The sequence below is a fragment of the Callithrix jacchus genome, chromosome 19 (genome assembly GCF_049354715.1).
Source record: "Callithrix jacchus isolate 240 chromosome 19, calJac240_pri, whole genome shotgun sequence".
NCBI lineage: Eukaryota > Metazoa > Chordata > Mammalia > Primates > Cebidae > Callithrix > Callithrix jacchus.
The window spans coordinates 9719257-9742984 of record NC_133520.1 but is presented as its reverse complement, the minus strand read 5'-3'; positions in this window follow the sequence as shown (position 1 = coordinate 9742984).

Here is a 23728-nt window from a genome sequence, read left to right as displayed (position 1 = left end):
TTTGGAACAAGTAGGAATTGCTGAGTCCTGCCCATGCAACCTGGGACTCCAACTGAGGGGTTTAGGAAGATCTAAACTGGAATGCTCTCTCTGCCTGTCAGAGCAACCTTTCTGGCACTCCTGCTACCTTCTGCTGATGCCCTACCAGTCAGTAGAACATGCTTCTGTCAGAGTCCGAAACCTAAAATTGGGACTAAAACCTCTCTGCTCTCCTCATTTCTCCAGTACAGCTGCCTTTTGCACCCCATCTAGTCTCCTCACTACATCCAGCTGATTTAAAAACTGATTCCATCTTTAGGATATTCACTCAACGCTTTAGACATACTATATACTGTGTGCTACACTGGGGTACAATGTCAATTAAGGTAGATCCTCTGTTTTTAAGGTTATTATAAAAATATGTGTTTTTGGGAGGCCAAGGCGGGCGGATCACGAGGTCAAGAGATCGAGACCATCCTGGTCAACATGGTGAAACCCCGCCTCTACTAAAAATACAAAAAATTAGCTGGGCATGGTGGTGTGTGCCTGTAATCCCAGCTACTCGGGAGGCTGAGGCAGAAGAATTGCCTGAACCTGGGAGGCGGAGGTTGTGGTGAGCCGAGATTGCACCATTGCACTCCAGCCCGGCGCCTGATGAAAGAGCAAGACTCCGTCTTAAAAAAAAAAAAAAATGTGTTTTATAGTTAGTGTGTTGAGATAGAGAGGCAAGGCTTTCTGTTACCCATAGAAGAGCTATTGACCTAGCCTGGCAGTTGGGGCTTCAGAGAACGCTTCCTGGGGTAGGAGACATCCATTCTTACCAAAAGCAATGACCTCTGCTCCCACCCAAAGGCACAGATGATTGATATCTTGTTAATATACTAGTGGCCTCACTGCTTGGGGACCTTTGGAGAGCTCTGCCACCTGTTATCTGTGGCCTCCAAATAATTTTCACACAGTAGGTTCAGTGGTTCAAGATTAAAGGAAACTTCAGTTCTACTGCATCTGATCATTTCTTTCAAAGACTACAAAATCAGTCTCCGAGTTTACATCCGGGGTGGGATGGCTTGCAGGAGCCTTTTGAGGAGATTCTGAGCACTTCCTTAGCAGATGAGCCAGAAATGAGAACAGCTGTTCTCCCCAGAGTTTTGGCATTTCTGGTCTCAGCAAACCATACAGAGCTGAAAAAAAAAAAAGTAAAAAGAGAGGGAGAGATAGTAGAAATGGGAAGGAATACAGGGTATTTCCCTCAAACAATAAGTTGATTATGATATTATGTAAAAGATATTAGAAAGAAAGAATCTCATGACCCAAATTTATAATTTCAGTTTTTATATCCCCGGCTTACAGTTAAAAAATATAGTCTCTCTTCCCCCAACCCTCTCCCCTCCCCCAAGTTGGCAATTAGTGCAATCATATCACTGGAGACATTGTTTTTCTCATCTGTCACAATTTGTTGTTTATTTAAATATGGAATGAAGAAATTCACATTGAAATTAAACATCTTGTTTTCTATGGCCAAAAGCCAGCAAGAATTTGTCTTTGGAAGGCTGATTACAAAACACAAAACAGGATTTTTGTGTAATATCTCTCCTACTGATTTCATCAAGTGATTAGTATCTGATTATGACTGAGCCACCAAGCATGTGCATATATTAAAAAATAGCTTATGTATCTTAGCACACAATATATCAATAGAATTAATACATATTGAAGTAGCTTGTATTTCAAATACGGCATCTGAGGTTAATAAGAACCTCAGGCTTCAGGAAGAGAAAAGAGGCCCTTAGAAAGACAATAAAAACATGCATTACAGGGCTTACGTTTTCTCTGCCTTGTCCCCCAGCTTTTTTAGTCTCCATGCTTCACATGCCCAGCACAGACCTGTGCGGTCTATGGCACTAATTCCTGGGGAAATATCCAAACTGCAGATTACATCCAAAGCCATTTAGCTATTTTCTCATTGTTTTCCCTTTCAGGCTACCATTGAAATGGAAAATTTGCTGGAGAAAGTTGATCAAGTAAGATTTCATGGAAGAGGAGAATTTTAATAAGCATTTGATAGAAGAGAGATGTCCTTGAACTCCTGTCTACATTCATATGAACTCTATCCTGAAGATGATCCTGAAAGGGCAAACAAATAACATCTCCCTGGAAGGATGCCTGCCTTTGTCAAAGCTTTCAAATTTCTGTGACTTCTATCTTTCCCTGGCTTCCCTTGTTCAATTAGTCAAGAATCTTTGTGGATGTTAAATATAAAATGTCACTCACATTTGCTCTCCTCCTCAACTTTCCATTCCGTCTTGTCCACAGATGCCTGATTCATTTTCTTCTGACTGTGGTGTCCAAGAGCCACCTGAGCTGCTCCCTTACTTGTCTCTGATAATGAGTTGAATGCTTTGCTCTTGCCAGATGACCCATCTAGTTCATTGCTCCCTAAATATTCATTTCCCCATTATTCCTTGTGACCTAAGCACCAAATTTTGGTCTTCCAAAATCTACTCTTCCTTTAGGTCTGGTTCAAATTCTTTGTGATGACTCTTCCACTCCATGGCTTAATAGCTGAGGAAACATGCACTGAAGTCAAGCCTTCCCACAGCGCAGGTTCCCGGGGCACAGACTCTGCATGGACAGTAGCACACAATAGGTTTATTAGAAAGTGCTCCTGGAATTAACATCTTTGGAGGAAGAAAAGGAGCAATATCGTCCAGAGGCAGAGGTTGAACTGCAATAAGTTGCCACAGAGGCCTCAATGAATCCTTCTGGGAGTTCTAGAGCTGGGATTACCTATCCAGAGTTTTCCAATTAAGGCAATTGTATCCCACCTCAACCCCTAGTCTGAACCTTGGGTGGAGGCAGCTTCTTTCAGCCAATGACAATTCCTGAAGGAATCCGGAGTTATGAGCAGTCAATAGTCTTTCTTTGCTCTTGGGAAAATGAGTACCTTCTTTGGTCCTAAAAGCAGCTCTGGGCACCACTCCACAGTATCCACTACAGACTTTGCGAGTTCACCCCAGCCCTCCCACTTACAGATATGTGATTGCAGGTAAGTTTCTTAACTTGCCTATGCCTTTATCAGCGCTGCTACCAAAAGCCTACATATGCTGCCTTCCATCGTAATTTATGAAACCTAATTATGACTCACATCAGAGTTGTTCACAACACACAACCACTGAGAACCATGGAGCTGGTTTATGAAGTCTCCAAGCGACTTTCATCTCCTCCCACACAAGGAACTTTTGTCATTGTAAATTTGCTTGATTTGGTATTTTTTTGGCTTTATTTCTGAAGTCACGTATTAGTAAAGAATGACGTAAGACAAAATCTCCTGCTATGTTTATAAATTCAGTATTTAAAAGAGATTCTCCGTTCCCAGCTCTGAGACCTTTTATTTTAAGCAACATGTGTTCGCAGAAAATGTCTGTTCTGAAAGAGGTGTGCCATGAGGTCATGTTGACTTATCTTCCTTCAATTCCCTAACGTGCCCTTCTCTTCAAGTTCTCTTCACTGCCATAATTCAGAGCGTCCAGAGTGCCGGAGTCTTTCTACTGGTTTCTTTGCCATTGGTCTGTCCCCCACTCCAGCTACCCACCAAACTACAACTAACACCATCATTGTTCCTCACCACAAATCTGATCACATGCTTTTTTAAGCTCTCTTTTGCTTACAGAATCAAATCCAAAATCCTCACCTTGGCATTCGGAAGGTCTTTGCAATGAGCCTTCTCAGCACCTTCCCTAAGTCCCCCAGCCTTCTGGCCCCTAGTTGATACTTGTCTTCTCCAATGAATGAACGCTAAGCTCCAGCCACACTGACCTACTCATTTCCTGCAATATATTATGTAGCCTTTCTTGTCTTTAAAATTGCCTTTTCTCTTTCTAAGTGTGCCTTTTTCCTCATTTCCTTTGTTGGCACATAGTTGGTGTTAAATCAATATCTGATAAATAACAAATTAATGCATGCATGATGAAAATTTTATAAATTTTAAAGTTCTCTGCCCATGGGGTACAAGAAGGTAAAATCTGACATTTTGGAAATAAATGAATATATAAGTGAATCAATCATAAAAAAATAATAACTTCTGAAAATCCAGCCCATATGAACAGTTATTTCTAGATCTGCAGAGCTTCTGCATACTGGGCCAGGAAGATGCCTTTGATGGCTAGGGGATTTGCAGATTTTGGGGTTACTTTCCCGCTATCACTCGGTACAGGACCTCTGGGGTTCTGCACTTGAATAAATGGTTAAATCTTCAGTCCTAATATGGCTGGGCATTCAGTTTGTCATGACTGAGACAAAGGGTAAGGAAGGTGAGTGCCTCTGTGAACAGTGATTAGTTTGTTTGGGCATCTAACCAAAAGGGTACGCAGGGTCTTTGAGACACCTGCAGAGGGAATTATCCATCAACCAGGCACGTAAGTGGAGGGGACAAGCTCATGAAAGAAAAACATCACCCTGAAGACGGGTAGCTTGGAGGCAGGCAAGGGAAGCTAACAAAACACCCTTCTTTTATGAGTCACTTTTTTAAGGTCTTGCTTAAATTTTTTTGTTTTAAAAAATTATGATTTAAAAGGTTCAAACAGCCTAGAGAAGTAAATCCATGCATACTTCCAACATTAGTTAATATTTACTAAGAAATCATAGGCTACAACAAATTAAACTTTTTGGCTCTCTCACTGAGATTTTCTAGCCAACCATGTTGGGGACTGTTCCTACAGACAGTTTATAACTATTTTTTTACCCCTCTAAGCAACTAAAGTGCAACGAATCAGAACTCTGGTTCCATGTGGTTCTTAAGCCAGGGTCTTTGGAAAATGGATTTGAGGTTGAGGAATGGATCAGTGTGAACAGACAGACACTAGACGTGCCCGCTAATAACTGGGAAAAGTGAGTTAGATTTCACTCTTTGAGGTGGAATTCCTTCATATAAACCTGGGCACCCTCAGAGAGAAATGCTTTATAGTCCAAACTGATGTTTATTTTGGACTCTGTTTCTCTGTCAGCTTTCAGTTGTGACCTTAGGAATGAGCTCACAATTGGAAGCAAATCTGTCTTCTGTTTCTACCGTTAAAGAATTACCTACCCACTGAAAAAAACACATTGGATTAACAATGGCTTTGTCCCAGATAGATGCTTTCTGGAATTGTTCAAACTGTATTTATGATGCTTGTACATTTCGGTTCAACTCTTAAATATTTCAATAAGACTGATTGAATTCTTAGTAAATAGAATACTTCCTCTGTTCAGTGTTGCTCTGTTGAATGCTGGAATTTGGTGAGTCTGGCCTATTACACATATCTCAGATGATTTTCTTTTTAAAAAAGAGGCAGGCCATTTGGTTTTGATACTGTGTCTGTTTTTGGCAGTCTCTCACATTGAAATCCTGTGAATAAAAAGTGGTCCTAAAAAGTTATTCTTAGCCACTTAGGTATAGGCTTGTAGTCTTGTGAAATGGATAAGGCTTCTGAACGTCTGATTTAGTCATACAAATAATGATTTGGCATATCTCTTTTGTGGATTCTTGTTGGTATTGATTCAAAAAAGTTTTTAAAATTACTAAAGAGAGTACTAGTACATTTGTACTTCATTGGCTGGATCCTTCAACAGATCCTTCAAAGTTATTCACATTGGAGTTGACATTTCCTAAATTCTCTGGATGTGATAGAGAGGGTAGAAGGAACTAACACGTATTTATTCGTTTGTTTTACCAAGAAACTTTTAGTGGGATCTATTCAAACACTGAGCTGCATGATTTAAGCAGAACAACTACCTTACTCCCCTTAACAATTCCATAAATCCCATTTTATAGATAGACTGAGACTCACAGAGGTTAAGTAACTTGTAAATGAAGGAACTAGTAAATGGAGAACTTGAAATTTAAATTTAGATCTACTGGCCTGGCCGAGTAGATCCCAGCATCTACTGGCCTGGCCCAGTAGATCAAGGGAGGCCGAGTGGTATGGATCCCTTGACCCCAAGAGTTCAAGACCAGCTTGGGTAACATGGTGAAACCCTGTCTCTACTAAAAACACAAAAATTAGTCAGGCATGGCGGTGTGCATCTGTAGTCCCAGCTACTTGAGAGGCTATGGTGGGAGAATCACCTGGGCCTGGGAGGTTGAGACTGCAGTGAGCTGAGATAGAGCCACTACACTCTAGCCCGGGTGCTAGAGTGTGACTCTGTCTCAAAAACAAAATAAAATACATTGAGGTCCTTCATCTTAAAAGCCAAGGCTCTTTCATTAAGCCTGCAACCTCATGAAAGCGTCATGCATAAGGAAACACGACCACTAAAAGGAGGGGCTGAGGCTCTGATTTGAGCACAACCAATTCCTCTAGTCACGAAGGGAAGGAGAATATATGAAAAACACCTTCCTCCTCTTAGGGCAGTTACTGAACCTCTCTCTCCCCCATATTTCCTACTTCTGTCCTTTTCCCACCACCCAAGATGTGCCATGAACTCCCACAACAGGCAAATTAGGGAACATCATTTTGAGAGTTCTCCCAAGCAGGCCTCGGAGACATCCCCTGGCTTTGAATAGCCTCAAAACATTTCCTAAGAGAGGATTTTAAAAAGGAGATTTAAAAAGAAGCAGACCTGGAGCTGCACGGAGGCAGTGAAGACATCCTTGAGGTCATTCTTTCTTTTTTTCTACACTGATGTATTCTCTCCAGAGTGATAATAATCTTTTTTTGAAATGCAGGTCTAAGACGGAAGGAATTTTTATCTGGAAGGGTAATATAAATTAGCTTTGACTGCCAGTTTCCACTGATTATTACTTTCCAGGCGGAATTCCTGCAAATTCTTGAGGCATGACCTCCAATGAAAAAATAAAACCCCTTTAAAAACTCGTTGAGAAATTCCAGATAACTTTCACAAGAGGCTTAATTTTAGAGCATTAACACAATCTTGGTTGGAAAGATAAAACTACAATGCAGTAATTTGGTAAAAGTCATTACTTCACAATGAAGTCATTGAAGATTGTTTTACTGTGCTTATCTGCCCTCCCCCCCACTTTTATTTTCTTTTAAACTTGGTTCTTTTACCCCAAAACTAATTTTATTATGCATTACTCAGTGCACTCTAGATTCACCCTTATAAAAGGATAAAGTGTTTCCACAGATAACCAATTGGAAGCAGCCAATGTGGAACTCACCATAGCAAGGTGAGCAAACACTGTTATAGGTTATTACATCATAGTAATATGTACTATGCATTATCACATACATTTGGTTTTGGAAACCACAGAAAAGGCTAATAAAAAAGAAGATATTATGTGAAATAATAGATTCAAAGAGATATCTGTGTGGTTTTTTTTTTTTAGAAGAGGTTTAGGTGTGGGGGATGTGAGAGCATGCAAACTGGTATTTATCGAGGGCCTGATAGGTAATGGGTTGGTGGTGAGTCATCCCCATTGGACAGATGGGGAAAGTTCAAATCAGAAAGGTGAAGTGATTTGTCCAAGGACTCGCAACTTTTAAACAGTGGAGCGGCAGCAATTCAAGTCCAGGAATGCCTGACTGTAAAGTTGGTTCTCTTCCCACTGTAGAGTGTTGCCCTTTCGTGAGCTGGCCTAAGCTTAGATGGGAAAACATGAAGACTGGAGCCACATGTGCAAAATATATCAATGCTTCAGAATGGCCTGAAGGGGAAAGTTATCACCAGCTGCCACTTGCCCTAAAATTTTCACTTACTTGAAGCTAACTAGTTTTTTCTCAAAGCTGATTTCTTTGCAGGGGGTTGTACATATACACACATACACACACACACACCACACACACACAGGTTTATATAAAGTATTTCCACAAATAATCAATTGGAAGCAGCCAATATGGGACTCAACCTACCAGGGTGAGCAAACACTGTTATAAGTGAGACAAGGTCTCCCTCTGTCATCCTGGCTGGAGTACAGTGGTACGAACACAGCTGACTGCACCCTCAGTCTCCTGGGCTCAATCAATCTTCCTGTCCCACCTCAGCCTCTTGAGTAGCAGGATCTACAGGCACGTGCCACTTTGCCCAGATAGTATGTTTCGTTTTTGTAGGGACAGGGTTTCTCTATGTTGCCCAGGCTGGTCTCAAACTCCTTGTCTCAAGGGATCCTCCCACCTTGGCCTCCCAAAGTGCTGGGATACAGGTGTGAGCCATTGCGTCTGTCCTATATAATACTTCAGTATTTTTATACAAATATAATCATAAGGAAAAATTTGTTTAATTATTCTCTTTTGGAGCATTTACATGAAGGAGCATAATTATCTTGTGAAAATAATGGTTATTTTTAGCACAGAATTTATCTTTCCTATCAATTTTTAATAATCTTTACTCATGGCCCATGTACAGGTGGAAAGAGATTTATTTAAAAAAAAAGAGAAAAAAGGGGGGCACTTTATGAACCTATGAGATTCTTTATCCTAATATTTTCTAATGTCCTAAGAGTTCAGAATTAGCTGGTGATAGAAATTATCTTTTAGATATTTAAAGGTTTGCTTCATCTTTTCAAGAATAAGAACTATGTAGAAGGAAAACTGTGCTAGAATAGAAGGAAGTTGTGATTATAAAGCATGGGAAAATATATTTGTTTTCAATTCTATTTAGACCATACTTTTATTTTAAAATATATTTCCATAAACCTCCAAAAAAAATCTAAAGAAGTTTCATATGCATTGTGCCTCTTAATCTTGCAGTTGCTGGGACATGGAAAAAGGCAGGTGCTTTTATTTTTAATTTATAAATGAATGTGTATCTAACTTCAGTCACTCAGTTGCCCCCCAGCAAATATAACATAACTCTATTCAGTAAGATTTTTTAAAAAGCTTTACAAACTCTGAAAAACTCTTCTATACTCTAGTTTTAATTAACAGAGTTCTTTTCAAATGTACATTTTGAGTCTTTTTATCATTTTTGATTCTTGATATATTTTAAATGCCTCTCTTTTTTATCACTTACAAAAAAGTAGCCAGTAACTAATTCTCCCTTTTCAAATTCCTTTTTGATTTCACAATAGTCCATATTTGTTTTGAATTTTTAAAAAACACATGATACAAATAAGAAAAACAAAAAAAAGACAGAATGAAAAAGAGAGAGAGAGAGAGAAAACAGGGGTGTAGGGCCTCTAATTAGAAAACGGTACTTCCGGAATGACCAAAAGGGGGTGTGCATACCAAGGGAGCACGGCCAGCAGTGCTAGGGCTGCACATTCCTCCTGTGATGTGGAGTGGTTGTTAAGACTGACTTTCTCCCTGTGCTGATCCCATAATTCCCCAAATCCTACATGCAAATCCATCCATTATACTTATTTCTTCCTACTTCATTTCTCCTTACCTCAGTGCAGAGATGCTTCAATAAGTGTTAACTGATCTTGCTTCTATCTCTCTCAATCCATTCAGAGTACATTTCCTAAGTTAATATTTACCAAGAGTCACTCCTCTGGGCAAGCATTTCCAATATCTTCACTTATCTTATAGTATAGAATACCACTCCAGGTCCTAGGCATATTCTAACAGCAAGTTAATTTCAGGCTCATTATTTTACTATTGCCCTATCCACCCCTGCTCTCCACAGCCGAGAAGCTCCTGATGTTTGTGAGGTGTAGGAGGACCACAGTTCCCAGAATCAAACTAATCTGGGTGCAAATCCTGGCTTCATCCCTACAGAGAGGCTGTGAATCTGGGCAAGTTTCCCTATCTTTCTCAGTTTCAATTTTTTCATTGATGGAATAGACATACTATTTTTCGCCTTGCAGGAATGTGTGGAGGATACATGAGAAAGCTATCTGAACATACATTGCCTAGTGTGGGGCATACCTTAGGTTCTCATTAAGAGTTCATTTCTTCTCTCTCCAGTCAGATTGTCCTGCTCCATTTTTCACCTCCAATCTTTGCCTGGGATGCCCACTTTTTCACATACTTCTATTCTTGATGTTTTTCTCCTCTTTGAAGGTCTTGGTCACGCCGGCTCACAGGAATTCCCCTGCTTCCTCTAAATGCCTAATGCATTATATGGTGTCCTGCTTAGTCATTCGTCATCTGTTGGTGGGATCTTTGAGACCTTTCCTGATACGGTGTCATGTTTCATTATTCTTCTGTCTACAGTCCTCCATGCATTCTTGCTTTGTTTCACAAAATAGACGATGAGCTCGCTAAAAATAGGTCTATTCACTCCATATTCTCCGTGCTCACACAGTTCCAGAAGAGTATAGAAAAGCTCAACTCTCTCTTTATTGAATTGATTTTTTTTTTTTTTTTTTTTTTTGAGATGGAGTTTCGCTCGTTTCCAGGCTGGAGTGCAATGGCGCAATCTCGGCTCACCACAACCTCCGCCTCCTGGGTTCAGGCAGTTCTCCCACCTCAGCCTCCTGAATAGCTGGGATTACAGGCGCGCGCCACCATGCCCAGCTAATTTTTTGTATTTTTAGTAGAGATGGGGTTTCACCATGTTGACCAGGATGGTCTCGATCTCTCGTGATCCAACCACCTCGGCCTCCCAAAGTGCTGGGATTACAGGCGTAGGCCACCGCGCCCGGCCTATTGAATTGATTTTTATATTTTAGTATCTTCCTTAGGTCTTCCCCTGAATCTTTAACCATGAAATATTCTTCATTAATCAATCAATTCATTTATTTATTTATTTGTGCATTTGTTTTCAACAGCAATGTATTGGATGTTTAGTATGCGCCAGGCACTGATCTAGTCACTCAAGACATAGCTGTAAATAAAACAGACCAGTTTTTTGCTTTCATGGATTACATTATAGTCTAGTGGATAATAAAAACAATACACATGTAGATTAATAAATAATTTAAGAGTCATGAGTACTCTGAGGGAAATAAAACCAGGTGGCAGGAGAGCTACTGACAGATAAGAAGGGTTGTGCCTGGGGCCTGGAAATCCCCAAGACTTTTTGGCCACTGGGCAGATGGTCTGCAGCTGGCAATTGGTTGTTTCTTGTCACCCAATGGCACTGGTATTGGACTTTATCTACTGTGTGCATAGCATAGAATATGTGAGCAGTGAGAGAACTCAACAGAGATGCAGTCCAGCAATTCTCAAATACTATTTTATTGCCATATATTTATTCAAGTGGAATCTCATAGGGAAGCCCATAACTCCTGGAAATTTTCATAATTCCACTGAAAACCTTTGATGTGGCTTGCGTTCTTTACTTTTACAAATGAGGAAACAGGTACAAATGATGCATGGAGATGAATGTCCAAAAATCAGATGCCAGACAGCTGTGAATAACATCGTAGGTATCTTATGATACTTGATTGGCTCAGGTAGCTATTATGCTTTTCTGTTTGAAGAAACAGTTTCCTTCAAAACAAGTTTCCAACCTAGGGATATGATTTACTTCTCCATTCCAACGTTTTTAATGGTATTACCCAGTTATTTACATAACTTATCCCCTAACTAGTTCTAAGTAGCTTTTATTTGTTGCGTAAGACCAAAACAGTTATCTTATAAATATTTACAATGATTTACAAAGATAAAGATTGACATTGCATGTGCCCTTTAGGCTCAGCTGCAAATTACCTCTTCTCTTTCTGATGCCCATAATCCTTTAGACTTCCCTTATGATATTTGCCACATTTTACCTTGTATAATTGCTGTTACAACCTTTTCTGACCCTCTACATAAAACTGCAAATTGTCTGAGAGCAGGGAATTATATCCTAATATCTTTGTGGCACCCATTAAAAACAGTGCCATGCATTTGTAGTAGATGCTAAGTAACATATATTAAATAATTGTCCAAGATGCTCGGTTTAACTCAAGCAGAGAGTCACTGAAAAATTCTTTTGAGCATTGATAGCATCACTGGTATATGTGGATAGCCTCCCAGATGGCAGCCTTGCCAAGGAAAGCATTCATTTGAATGTGTAAGATCTGGTATGTCATCAAAAGCCATTCGTATGATTTCATCGTCATGGCACCTATTTAGTGAACGACTGTTAGGTTACTCAGAGCAGGATGCTAGGTGCTTTGGGTGGGATTCAGAAGAGGCATAAAATATAACCCATTCCTTTAACAATTTACCAGTGTAGACCGGGAGACAAGAGTCCAAAAATACAAAGACATGTAAATTAAGCTCTCAATTGTGTAGTGAAAGTAAGTGAGGCAAAAATCCAAGGAGTATCACTAAATCGTGGCTGTGGAGGGCAGGGAAGGTACCAGATCCTAGATTGCCATGAAAACACATTGAGATGCCAAGTCATCTACACAGACCTCTGAGGGAATTAAAGGCTAGTCTACACAAGTTCATAGCACAGTGAACCAGTCACAAGAATGAAGAACAAAATTGGCTTTCGTTTTTCCTATCAGGAAGAAGGCTTGGCTTGACACAGTACTGCAGGTTTCAAAAATTCCAGTGTCAGATATTGTTCCTAAAGGAGAAACATTCTAAGAACTTGTGAGAATGCAAATTTGCCCTTGCACAGGAGGATGTCAGCCAAAGAGTTCCCAGACATTACTCACTAGTTCGGCATATCCCTCAACCTGCTAGGCTAAGTTGTGCCATGTCACTGAGGGGACCACAGTCTGTTCTTACATGGACTCTGGCTCAATAAATTAGAAATGGGAAGGATCAGAATTTACAGAATGGAGATGAAAGGTACAAGCCTTATAAGGAGAGATCACAAAAGAAAAATGTTAGGCTATCAGGAATGCCAGGTGATTAGATGTAACATGTAACATGGGTAGTTAACCCAACAGGACTTTAGACACAAACCTGCTCCCTGTCTTTCAGGGTGTAGAGTATTCTGTAATTGGGAAAGGAAGCATACAAAGTGCTGTTTTCATAAGTCTTTAGCCTGGATGGAAAGTTGTGCAAAAGTTAGAAAAGAGATATACCTGGCCAGGTACGGTGGTGCATGCCTGTAATCCCAGTGCTTTGGGAGGCCAAGGCAGGCCAATCTTGTGAGGTCAGGAGTTCAAGACCAGCCTAACCAACAGGAGAAACCCTGTTTTTACTAAAAAAAATACAAAAATTAGCCAGGCAGGATGGTGCATACCTATAATCTCAGCTACTCGGGAGGCTGATGCAGGAGAATCACTTGCACTCAGGAGGCTGACATTGTGGTGAGCCAAAATTGTGCCATTCACTCCAGCCTGGGCAACAAGAGTGAAATTCCATCTACGGGAGATGACAGGGGAGGGGAGAGGAAGGGAGGGGAGGGGTGGTGAGAGGAGAGTTCAGTGTAGAGTTTGAGAGGCCAAAGTCCAACTCACTTTTGGAAAATCTCTTTAGAAATTGTCTTCAACAAATGCATTGCGTTCTCTGGTTTCTTAATGCTGTCAAATAGGTAACTTGTAAACAATAAATTTTATAAATAGCCAAAGGTCACTGGGGGTTCTGATGGTTAATTTTGTGTCAGTGAGACTGAGCTATCGGGTACCCATATATTTGGTTAATAATTATTCTATCTCAGGGTCATTCTGGTAATTATTCTATCTCAGAGTCATTCTGGAATTGTACTGATTGTATATTCTTTTGTGTCTATTCTGTTTGTCAAGTGAGTCAAGACTTCCTTTTGTCCATTTTGAAAAAAAAATAATAATTATTCTAGTGGGTCTGTGAGTGTGTTTCTGAATTAGATTAATAGTTAAATTGGTAGACTGAGTAAAAGACACTGCCATCCCCAATTTGGATGGGTGTCATCCAATTAGTTGAAGACTTTAATAGAACAAAAAGTCTGTATGAAAGAATTCCTTCTGCAAAACTAAAGTCAAGATGGGACATAAGTATTTTTTTATTTGTTTTCCTTTGGACTTGAATGAAAGCAATGGCTCTTCCTGGGTCTCCAGCCCATTAGACTTGAACTGGAATTACACCATCACCTCTTCTGGGTCTCCAGCTTGCTGATGTAGATACTGGGACTTGTCATCCACCATAGTCTTGTGAGTCAAATCTTTAAGATAGATAGGTAGATAAGACGGACATAGATAGATAGATAGATAGATAGATAGATAGATAGATAGATAAAATAAATCTCCCATTGGTCCTGTTTCTCTGGAAAACACTTACCAACGCGGAGGCCAAACTCAATAAATACATTGGTTGATAGGCTGGTAATGCAATTTCTGGTCACACGTACCCAAAAAAAATATATAGACATACATATACATACATATGTGTATATGTATGTTTATATATATGTGTGTGTGTGTATATATATATATATATGTATGGTTATATATATTGTTTAGGGTGTATATATATGTATATCATCCCTTGTTTTCTTATGGGATTATAAACTGACTTTGAAAGTAACTTTAAAATGGGAATTTCAAATAGGTCTTGAGCAATGGACGTAGGTGGCAGAGACCGCTAGTGGATCACAAATCCATTTCTTCTTTCTTCTCAGAACGCAGCTTGACTGTGTTTCCCGACTATCTTGTGTGTGACTGAGTCTTGACACATACCCCTTTTAGATACAGCTCATAAAGTCCTCCAACACAAGATTTCATACTCTTTTCTGTTCAGTGGTGACTTTAGTCATGAATTGAAGATGGTAGGTTGAGAGATGCTTTCTTCCAAAGCCAAGTCCCTGCATCAGCTGGAAGAGAGCTGATTAGGAATACTCATTTTGGATTTTATTTGATGAAAAAATAAGCTTGTATTTTTTTAAGCCACTGAGATATGGACAGCGTGGCTGTTTCATAACCTGAGTTGATGGCTGAAATTGCCTAATGAATTAACAGCATCATTAGAATTAGAGCAAAGGTGAAAACATCAGAGGACAAGATGAATGTCAATAACATCTGGTTTTATTTTAACATTTGATATGGTTTGGCTCTGTGTTCCCATATGAATCTCATCTTGAATTGTACTCCCATAATCCCCAAGTATTGTGGGAGAGGCTTGGTGGGAGATAATTTGATTCATGGAGGCAGGTTCCCCCATACTCTTCTTGTGTTTGTGAACAAATCTCAAGAGATCTGATGGTTTTATCAGAGGTTTCTGCTTTTGCTTATTCCTCATTTTCTCTTGCCACCAACATGTAAGAAGTGTCTTTCACCTCCCATCATGATTCTGAGGCCTCCCCAGCAATGTGGAACTGTAAATCCCATTAAACCTCTTTTGCTTCCCATTCTTGGGTATGCCTTTATGAGCAGCATGAAAACAGACTAATTCAGTGAACTGATACCAATAGAGTGGGGCATTGCTGAAAAGATACCTGAAAATGTAAAAGCCACTTTGGAACTGGGTAACAGGCAGAGGTCGAAGGGCTCAGAAGAAGAAAGGAAAATGTGGGAAAGTTTGAAACTTCCTAGAGACTTGGTGAATGGCTTTGACAAAAATACTGATAATGTTATGGACAATGAAATCCAGGCTGAGGTGGTCTCAGATGGAGATGAGGAACTTGTTGGGAACTGGAGCAAAGGTATTTCTTGTTAGGTTTTAGGAAACAGACAGGTGGCATTTAGCCCTTGCCTTAGAGATTTATGGAACTTTGAATTTGAGAGAGATGGTTTAGGGTAGCTGGTGGAAGAAATTTCTAAATAGCAAAGCATTCAAGAAGTGACTTGGGTGCTGTTAAAGGCATTTAGTTTTAGAAGGGAAGCAGAGCATAAAAGTTTGGAAAATTTGCAGCCTGACAATGCAATAGAAGAGAAAATCCCATTTTATGAGGAGAAATTCAAGCCAGCTGCAGATATTTGCTTAAGTAATGAGGAGCTGGATGTTAATCCCAAGACAATGGGGAAAATGTCTTCAGGGCATGTCAGAGACCTCTGCAACAGCCTCTCCCATCACAGACCCAAAGGTTTAGGAGGAAATAATCATCTCATGGGCAGGGCCCAGGGTCCCTGTGCTGTATGCAGTCTAGGACTTGGTGCCCCATGTCTAGGTGCTCCTGCCATGGCTGAAAGGGGCCAATGTAGAGCTCAGGTTGAGGCTGCAGAGGGTGCAAGCTCCATGTCTTGGCAGCTTCCATACTGTGTTGACCCTGTGGGTGCATAGAAGTCAAGAATTGGGGTTTGGGAACCTCTGCCTAGATTTCAGAAGATGTACGGAAATGCCTGGATGCCCAGGCAGAAGTTTGCTCCAGGGGCAGAGCTCTCATGGAGAACCTCTGTTAGGGAAGTACAGAAGGGACATGTGGGACTGGAGCACCCACATAGAGTCCCTACTGGGGCACTGGCTAGTGGAGCTGTGAGAAGAGAGCCGTCATTCTCCAGACCCCAGAATCGTAGATCCACCTACAGCTTGCACTGCACACCTGGAAAAGCCACAGACACTCAACACTATCCTGTGAAAGCAGCCGGGAGGGAGGCTGTACCTTGCAAAGCCACAGGGGCAGAGCTGCTCAAGTCCATGGGAACTTACCTCTTGCATCAGTGTGACCTGGATGTGAGTCAAAGGCGATCATTTCGGAGCTTTAAAATTTGACTGCCCTGCTGGATTTCAGAAGTGCATGGGCCCTATAACCCCTTTGTTTTGGCCAATTTCTCCCATTTGGAATCACTGAATTTACCCAATATCTGTACCGCTATTGCATCTAGGAAGAACTAGCTGGCTTTTGATTTTATGGGCTAATAGGCAGAAGGGATTTGCCTTGTCTCAGATGAGACTTTAAACTGTGGACTTTTAGGCCAATGCTGAAATGAGTTAAGACTTTGGGGAACTGTTGGGAAGGCATGATTGGTTTTGAAATGTGAGGACGTAAGATTTTGAGGGGCCAGGGCGGAATGATATGGTTTGGCTCTCTGTTCCCACCCAAATCTCAACTTGAATTGTACTCCCATAATTCCTGCATGTTGTGGGAGGGACTCAGTGGGAGATAATTTGAATCACGGGGGCGGTTTTCCTCATACTTTTCTCGTGGTTTTGAGCAAGTCTCAGGAGATCTGATAGTTTTATCAGGGATTTCTGTTTTACGTCTTCCTCATTTTCTGTTGCCTTTGCCATATAAGAAGTGCCTATCACCTCCCTCCATGATTCTGAGGCCTCCTAGCCACGTGCAACTGTAAGTTCAATTAAACCTTTTTTTCTTCCCAGTCTCAGGTATGTCTTTATCAGCAGCATGAAAATGGACTAATACAATATTCATCTCAAAACGCAGGACTTACTTTTCAGCTTGTTAGAACCTAGGTACTCCCATGTGTTGCTTGTCATGCTGATGACTAGAAGTCACAGAAACCAAAATGGTAGGTGACTTGGAATCCTAGTCTTAGTTTTCATCTACTTAAGTCACCCCCACTAACACTGAACTGGTTACATTTTTTATTTAATGCAGATAAAATTTAATATTTAAAAGGTGGTAATAGTGTGCTCTCTGGAAAAAATATTATTAGGGGTCAGAAGATCTGAGATTGGGCCTCAGCTTTGCTACTTATGGATAAAGTGAACACTCCAAGTCTGTTACCTCATCTAGAGACCAAAGCGGGATTATAACACTCTTCACTGTGTCCTTGAGAAGATCAAAGTGATACACACTGAAAGGGAGGGAATCTTTTTGACTGTTTTCAAGGTATGCAAACGTTGTGCCTATTTATGGGGGTGCTGAATACTAAAGCCAACAGTTGTTACTCCCTCATTTTCTCATGTGCGGCCAGCCCTGCCTGCTCCCTATGAGGTTCCTATGGCTTTCCAAGAACCTGGGAACCTTAACTCACCAGAGCCCAGATTGGAACTTGTGGGTTTGAATAGCTGATTTGAGTTGGAGGACATGCCATAAGCAAGCACTCAAGCATCCTGAAAGCAGGAACAAACAGATCAAAAGCTCAAGGCCTATGAGTAAAATAAACAAAATGAGAATGCTTTGAGGATGGATGGAGCCTGCCCTTATCTCACTTCGTTCAAGCTTGGACTTCAAAGGACATTTTGTAACCCAGATTAACTAAAAGCAAAGGCCATGCTATGAATTATGGAGTATGGGGGAAGGAAATAATGACAGTCTTGAGAAAAAAGTGAAGTGAACTAAAATTTGTCTTCATGATTTTTATATTTCTGAGTGTACCTCTCCTACCTCTATGGAAAAAACTAATAATACATGTAGGAAAGTGGTTAAGAAAATAGATTTTGCTGTCAGAAAATCCTGAATTAGCATCTCAGTTCAACTACATGTTCTCTATGTTTTCTTGGGAAAGTTAACTCTTAGTAACCTCCAATTCCTTAGTAAAGTGAAAATAGTTCTAATGTGTAAGGATTGCTGAGAAATAAGAAATATGTTGATGCAGGTGAAGCATTTAGCACAGTTCCTGGCACATAGGGAGAAATATTAAATATTCACCTTCATTGTCTTTGGCTTATTTATTCTATCATTTTGGTTTCTTCATTATGCACTACCCATCCTGTAGTCTTAGCCATCAGATAAAATTATTGCAGAAAAGGTTTTTACCTTAGTTGTCTAGTCTAAGAGGTTTTGTTTTTTCTTTTTCCGTGAGCCTGGACATGGAGTTTGTGCTTAACCACAACCTTTATCTGTCAGTCGTAGAACAGAGAATAGGGAGTGGGAAATTCAATATATGTCCTTGAAGTTTAAAAGTTGTGAGATGCAGCAGTATCACCTGAAAAATGTTAACTGTGAACAGGCATGGACTGTGTTGGATACTGCAATCTACAGATTCCTGATTTGCCATCAATCTATTTTTCTAGAATAACATTTGTCAGTAATATGAACATATTTGCTTGCAACTAGAAGCACATACATTCTTGGTAGGAACGATATCAGCATTTTTGCCCCCATATCCACACCAATCCCAATCTTGGACGTCATTTACATGTCAGTTTGCCTTCCCTTCTATGTTACAGGATTTTTGTTTGTTTGCTTGTTTTTTTAAGTGGACACCATGTCTTTTCCATCTTTCTATCACTCTCCTTTCACAACCTAGCATGGTGTTTTGGATATAGTAGTTCCATAATACAGATTTTAAACAAGATAAAAGGCTTAAATACATGTAATCTTTCTCATAAAGAAATGCATCATTATTATACCACCAGGCCATTAGACATTAATGGTGAGAATCTGAATATATACATAATGCAATAAACATTTATTAAGCACAGATTTTGTACCCGGTGCTGAGCATTTTTTCTTTTCTATATTTCATGTAACTTTCTATTTAAAATGATGTTGGCTAAATAAATAGAATGCTTTTAATAACAGGTGTCTTACTGCTAACCAAATAAAAAAAACCTTTCACCAATAATATATTGAATTCTATACATTAAAAATACATATCGTGTGAACGAGGAAACCCCTTAGAAAGTCACAGCGGAATCACCTTACTTTTGTGTGACTTACTGTCATCATTCTGCTTTCTGAGCACCTGCCAAGCTGCTGTAAAAGGAAGAGGTTTGTGATGTGAAAGTAAAGAGGAAGATGCTGGTGCATTGAACAGTTTGGGAAAGGTGCTTTCCCAAGTTTGGTGTCTTGGGAAGTTGAGGAGAAGGACATATTGCAGGGATAAGGAGGGCATTGAACTTCTGACGAGAGCTGGGGCAAGAGGGAGCTGCAGAGAGGTGGAAGAGTGTCAGGGGCTATAGAGGAATGAGTGAGAGGACAGCTTAGATAAACTTCACTTTGAAATTTTGCCAGGGACCCCAAGTATTCCTTTTCCTGTTTTGATAGACCGAGCACACCCTTCGTCCTAGGCTCTTTGTACCTCCTTTCCTCCTCTCCTTCAAAACAAAAACAAAACGCAGCTAATCACATCATTTCTGGAGTTGACGAGGTCTCTGTGAAGGCTGTGTCCAATGAGCAGCTGCATGACAATGCAGGCAGACCCCTAGGGAAACCACAGCAGCAGGCCTCGGGCTAGGAGTGCCCCACGTAGAAACTGAGCATTGGAGAAAGGTTTTATGGGGCACAGTTTTTGGGCACACCTTCAAGAGTACTCTTGCAAAAGAGAAGGCAATGAGGGGCTCTCCACCTCTTTCTCTAAAGCATTTTTGTGGGCACCTGTTTTTCCAGTGCTCCTGGGGATTTTTGTCCCAAATCTAACAGCCATCAAGGCATGTGACTTCAGGTGGTATTGGGCAGAATTTGTACCTGAAGGGGATAGGCTGAGTTGGAGAAGGTAGCAGATGCTCTTCTGGTCTATTGGTGGGCCCTCCAGAGGTGTAGAGAGGAAGCACTGAAGTGACAGCTTACTAACCAGAAGTTTTAACACTGTGACTACAACTACCGATAATGGTTCTTTCAGTGATTATGAATGATGATACTAATAATGATTCCTGTCTTCTAACATCTTTTTCTGTTTAGTATTATAGGTTATAGTGTTATAGGTTATTGTGATAATGCCTCCTCTTGCTTGCCTATCTATAAGTTTTTGGAAGGCGGAGCTTGTTGTTCTGTCTCATTCATGTTTATAATCCTTTATACCATCCAGTGTGGAGCTGTGTGCTCTGCCCCTTGGGAAATGATAACATAAAAAAGTCATAAGTGAAAGAACGTGGGCTCTGGACAAGTGGAAAGGAGTTCACTATCTACCTCCACTACTAAGTTGTGTGTCACTAACAACAAACTACTTAATGTCAATGTGTTTAGGATTATGGTGGGTTTGTCACATAAGAAAAAGAAAACAAATAGTTTTATGTGACAAAGGCCACCTTTAAGGTTATGGCTTCCATCCTCATACTGGTAACTTTGAACTCACAAGATAGCCACTCCTCTTTCTGCAGCACTCCCAAACTACAGCAAGAAGGGGAAGAGCTGTGTGAAAATTTATTTAAAAATAATTCTTTATAGCATCTTATGGTTTTCAGAGAGTTTTCTTTTTTAAAAAACGTTTTTGTTTTTTTGAGATGGAGTCTCACTCTGTCACCCAGGCTGGAGTGCACTGGCGTGATCTTGGCCCACTGCAACCTCCACCTTGAGGGTTCATGGGATTCTCCTGCCTCAGCCTCCCGAGTAGCTGGGATTACAGGCACCCACCACCACACCCAGCTAATTTTCATATTTTTAGTTTAACCACGTTGGCCAGGCTGGTCTCCAACTCCTGACCTCAAGTGATCCACCCACTTCGGCCTCCCAAAATGCTGGGCTTATGGGTCTTTAAACTTTTATTTTAGGTTCATGTGCAGGCTTGTTACACAGGTAAATTGCATGTCACAGGGGTTTGGTGTACAGATTATTTTGTCACCCAAATAATAAGCATAGTACCTGATAGGTAGTTCTTTTATCTTCACCCTCCTCCCACCCTCCACCTTCAAGTAGGCCCCAGTGCCTGTTGTTCCCTTATTTGTGTTCATATGTACTCAATGTTTAGCTACCACTTATAAGTGAGAGCATGCAGTATTTGGTTTTCTGTTCTTGTGTCAGTTTTCTTAGGATAATGGCCTCCAGCTCCAACCACGTTGTTTCAAAGGATGTGATGTCATTATTTGTATGATTGCATAATATTCCATTGTGTATATGTACCACATTTTTAATCCAACCTACCATCATTGGACATTTAGGCTGATTCCATGTCTTTGTGAATAATGCTGAGATGAATATACATGTACATGTGTCTTTATGGCAGAACGATTTATATTCCTTTGGGCATATACCCAATAATGGGATTGCTTATCAAATGGTAATTCCATTTTAAGTTCTTTGAGAAATCACCAAACTACTTTCCACAATGGTTGACAGAGAGTTTCTAAATATACCATTTCATTTAATAACATATTGTGAATCTTGGCTTAGCATATCTTTACTGATCTATTAACACAGATATTGTGACTCAGTAGGTCTGAAATGAGGTTGTAGAATCTTCATTTGTTACCAAATACTGTAGGTGATTCTGATGCAAGTGACTCAGTGGAAATTCTTTGGAAAACAGTGTCTTAAAAGAAGCATCTGAATAATAAAATAACAACTACATGTTTGCTATCTGTGCATGTAGTTGTAGGGGAGAGATTTGTGTGTGTCTCTGTGTGCGTGTGTGTGTGTGCGCATGTGTGTTCTGAGGACGGGCTGATTCTATAAGCTTTACTGTTGGTAACATAACCAGATCTTAGCATAAATGAGAAATATAATATATATTTTAAATATTATGGGAATCTCAAATTAAGATTAAAGCTGAGAACAATCTTTGCTTTTAAAAAGTGTGAGATATTATTATAGAATAATAATAGGTTATTATTATAGAATAACCTTGCAAGAATAGTTAAGACGAAGTGCAAAAGCAAAGACAAAAAATTAATGTTAACATCATCAGGATTCATATAAATTTTGCTAAGTCAAAAATTTTTATGAAATTCAGGGCTTTTGACTGATTAGGCAATTTACAATTGGCAAAAGCTGCACTTGAGTCAATCTTTGTGTAGAAAATTTGACTTCCTGTTTCTAAGAAAAAAAAATACTCCTCTAAAAAAACTCTCATAAAACAACTCCCAAGGCTTCTTGCACATCAAATGGCTCTTACAGAAACAAATTTTGATGAGGTAAGTGTAAAGAATTTAGTAACATATGGATAAAATTTCCCTTAAAATAGACATCATTTTAAAATTAGGAGGAAAATAAGTTCTTGGTAAAATATGAAAATATGTTTTGGTTTTCCTTGAACCCCAAACACAATTTGAAAAATAATTCAAGATGTTCACCAACCTCCCCAATACAGCTGGTTTCACCCATCTTTAGTTCCAAGATATGAACTATTGGGAGTTCTGGTGATTATAAATATTACAAAAATATCAGCAGATACTGGCAAAATGTCAGAGACAAATAAGGAAACAGCAAAACTTTAGAAATAAATACATTTAGAAGTTAGAGTGTTTTTCTTCAAAAACAGAAATGGGCAGTCCATCCCCTAAAAGCTGATAATATAATTTAAATTCTTTATTATATTTCAGAAGAACACATTTAATGACAAATATGGATAGCTAAATATTTCAAGAATACTTCTGATCATAATAAAATGGAAAAAAAAAAGTCCCATAGCAAGAAAAAAAATGGTGAAAAGCTACAGATACCTGTAAGGACAAACCTATCTCAAAGATCCAATAATATTAATATTATTTTATAATTAATAACATTATATTAATATTATTTTATATTTAATAAATAATATTTTATTATTTGTAAGAGCAGATACACTTACAAATTTTGATCATGACTATTTAGCTCAGTTGATGAAGGCTGATACTAGCAAAATTAAGATCATGGTGTTTATTATCAAAGATTATTGACTTTTTGTTAAATATTTTTTCTGCATCAATTAGAATGACCATTTCCACCCCCTCTTTGGGGGTATATTACATTGATTGACTTTTTTATGTTGAACCATCCTTGCATTCTAGGAATAATTCCCATTTTATCATAGTGTATAATACTTTTAATATGCTGTTGAATTTGGTTGGCTAATATTTTGTTAAGGATTTTCATATCAATGTTCAAAAGGATTATTAATTTGTAGTTTTCTTGTAGTGTCTTGTCTGGATTTGGTATCAGGGCAATGATGTCCTCACAGGGCAATGCTGTCCTCACTTGGAAAGTGTTCTTTCCTTCTAAATTTTTTGGAAAATATTTGAGAAGGATTCATATCCTTCTCTTTTGGTTCTCCTTTGAGTGACTGATAGACTTCACTAGCAAGGCCATCAGGTCCAGGGATTTTCTTTGTCAGGAGATGTTTGCCCATAGCAGCATTATTTACAATAACTAAAATGTGGGAGCAATCCATGTGTACATTGATGGACAACTGTATATGCAAAAATGTGATATGTTCCTATGGTGGAATATTTTTTAGCCTTAAAAAGTAACAGAATTCTGATACATGCTATGATGTGGATGCATCTTGAGGACACTACACTAAATGAGATAA